Source organism: Salvia miltiorrhiza, chromosome 1 (genome assembly GCF_028751815.1).
Source record: "Salvia miltiorrhiza cultivar Shanhuang (shh) chromosome 1, IMPLAD_Smil_shh, whole genome shotgun sequence".
In the NCBI taxonomy this organism is placed as follows: domain Eukaryota; kingdom Viridiplantae; phylum Streptophyta; class Magnoliopsida; order Lamiales; family Lamiaceae; genus Salvia; species Salvia miltiorrhiza.
In genome coordinates this window covers 7084832-7087632 of record NC_080387.1, presented here as the reverse complement: position 1 = coordinate 7087632, position 2801 = coordinate 7084832, and positions in this window count along the sequence as shown.

The following is a 2801-nucleotide window of genomic DNA, read 5'->3' as shown; positions in this document are numbered from 1 at the left end:
GACAGAATTGCTACAAGAGTGAGGCCTTCAAAGGAATTTCTCAACAGAGGAATGCTCATGTGCCAACTGAAGCGCCAACAACGCCAATCAGACAATCAACAAAGCGCAAGAGATCAGCCAGACCAATTCTGAAGCAGATATGGGTTCAAAGGGAACTCGAACTAACATCGAAGGACCCAAAGCTTGATTGGGTGCCTGAAGCTACTCTTTCTTGCAGGTCAATGTCAGGAAACACAAAAAGAAGGAAGAGGCCAAAGCTTCAATCAGAACGTGGTATCTGGACAGTGGCTGCTCGAAGCACATGACGGGCTATAAAGAATATCTGTCTCAGTACGTTGAGAAAGTTGGATCCAAAGTTGCATTCGGAGACAACTCAATTGGAGAAACAAAAGGCTATGGTGTGCTCAACATGGGTAACGCCAGTATCAGTAATGTTAGCTTTGTTTCTGGTCTTAAACATAACTTGTTGTCTGTGAGTCAATTTTGTGACAGCGATTTCACAGTGAAAATCAAGAAAGATGAATTCACTGTTAGAAACAATCAAAAGAAGGTAGTTCTGAAAGGATTTACACAAGGGAGTCTCTACGTCGTTTCTTGGGAAGACAGCCCTCCAGAAACATGCCTCATCAGCAAGAGCAGCTCGGAGCTCAACTGGCTGTGGCACAAGAGACTCAACCATCTCAACTTCAAGACGATCAACAAACTTGCTAAACATCAACTGGTAGAAGGTCTTCCTTCTATTGTGTTTCAGAAGAAGCAAGAATGTGAAGCATGCCAAAGAGGAAAGCAGACACGGATGTCATTCAAGTCAAAGTTAGGACACTCCTCTGAAAGGATTCTGCATCTACTTCACATGGATCTGTTTGGCCCGATCACTCCAAAGAGCTACAATGGTAGGAAGTACACCTTAGTAGTTGTGGATGATTATTCACGATATACTTGGGTTATCTTTCTTTTCAAGAAGAAAGAGACGCTGGAGGAACTGCCAAAGCTGCTGAGAAGACTGAGCGTTGAAAAGGAAGTCAACATCATCAGCATCAGATCAGATCGTGGGACTGAGTTCCTCAATACTGTCATTCGTGAGTATTGTGATGAACAAGGAATCAGTCATCAAACTTCTGCAGCAAGAACTCCACAGTAGAACAGAGTCGCAGAAAGAAGAAACCGGTCTTTGAAGGAAGCAGCAAGGACAATGCTAGCCGAATCAAAACTCCCCTTGAAGTTTTGGGCCGAAGCAGTCAACAACGCATGCTACACGCAGAATCGCTCCTTCCTCACCCAGAGACATGGAAAAACTCCATACGAGCTATGGAAGAACAGAAAGCCTTCAATTGCCTACTTTCATACTTTCGGTTCTAAGTGTTTCATCCACATCAATGAAAAGAAGAGGTTAAACACTTTCGATAGCAAAGCTGATCCAGGAGTCTTCCTTGGATACTCTGGAACTGAGCGTTCAAGCAAAGCATATCGAGTGTTTAACTCTCAAACTCTTTGTGTTGAAGAAACACCTCATGTGATCTTTGATGAGTCTACAGATGATTTCAGGGAACAAGAAGCTCAGAAGTGTGTCCAAAACACTGAAAGTTCCAAAGCTGAAATCCACAACACCGAGCCCTCTACTGTCTTGGTGTGGGGACCAGGCAAAGATGAAGATACTGAGATGCTTCAGTATCAGAAGATCAACCAAAGGTCTGAAGTTCAGACTGGAGCCAATGCAGACGACATCAGTCAAGGGGGAACTCAAGTTGCTGAAGATCGAGTTGAACGTGGTGACGCAGATCCAGCTCAACTCTCCCCTACTCCAGAAGGTGCTCAACACCTCAGAACTATTCTGACCGAAGAAGCCCCACCATCTCCAGAAGAAATCAAGAAGTATCGACGATGGTTTGAACTCCACTCAAAGGAGAACATCATTGGAGAACCATCAGATGGCATCAACGTGCAACCTCGTCTTCGACATCAACCAGAACTGCATCAACGAAGATAAGATTTTCAGCTGTTTCTTATCATCTACAGAGCCCAAGGATATTGAAGAAGCTCTAAAGTCTACTCATTGGGTCATCGCAATGCTAGAAGAACTAAATGAATTCAATCGGAATTCAGTTTGGGAGTTTATGGATCGACCAGACGATGCAAAGGTGATTGGCTTGAAATGGATTTTCAAGAACAAGGAAGACGAAGAAGGAAATGTTGTGAGAAACAAAGCAAGGCTTGTGGCTAAAGGATACAGTCAAGAAGAAGGAATCAACTACGACGAGACGTTCGCTCCAGTTGCCAGATTGGAAGCAGTCAGACTCTTCTTAGCCTTCGCAGCTCATAAAGGTTTCAAGGTACACCAAATGGATGTCAAGTGTGCATTTCTCAATGGAGTGCTCACAGATGAAGTCTATGTAGAACAACTTCCAGGATTTGAGGTTGCTGGACCAGAAAAGGTGTACAAGCTGAAGAAGGCGCTCTATAGATTGAAGCAAGCACCAAGAGCGTGGTATGATACTCTCTCGGAGTATCTTGTTGAACAAGGTTTCAAGAAAGGATCTGTGGACAAAACTCTGTTCACTCTCAAAGAAGGAGAAGATCTCTTGCTTGTTCAGATTTATGTCGATGACATAATCTTCGGATCCAAATCCGAACACATGTGCAAGAAGTTTGCTGACATCATGACCAACAAGTTTCAAATGTCCATGATGGGAGAAATGAATTTCTTTCTCGGATTGCAAGTTAAGCAGACCAACGAAGGAATACTGATCAGTCAGTCCAAGTATGTCAGGGAACTGATAGCCAGGTTCGGTATTCAGCACATG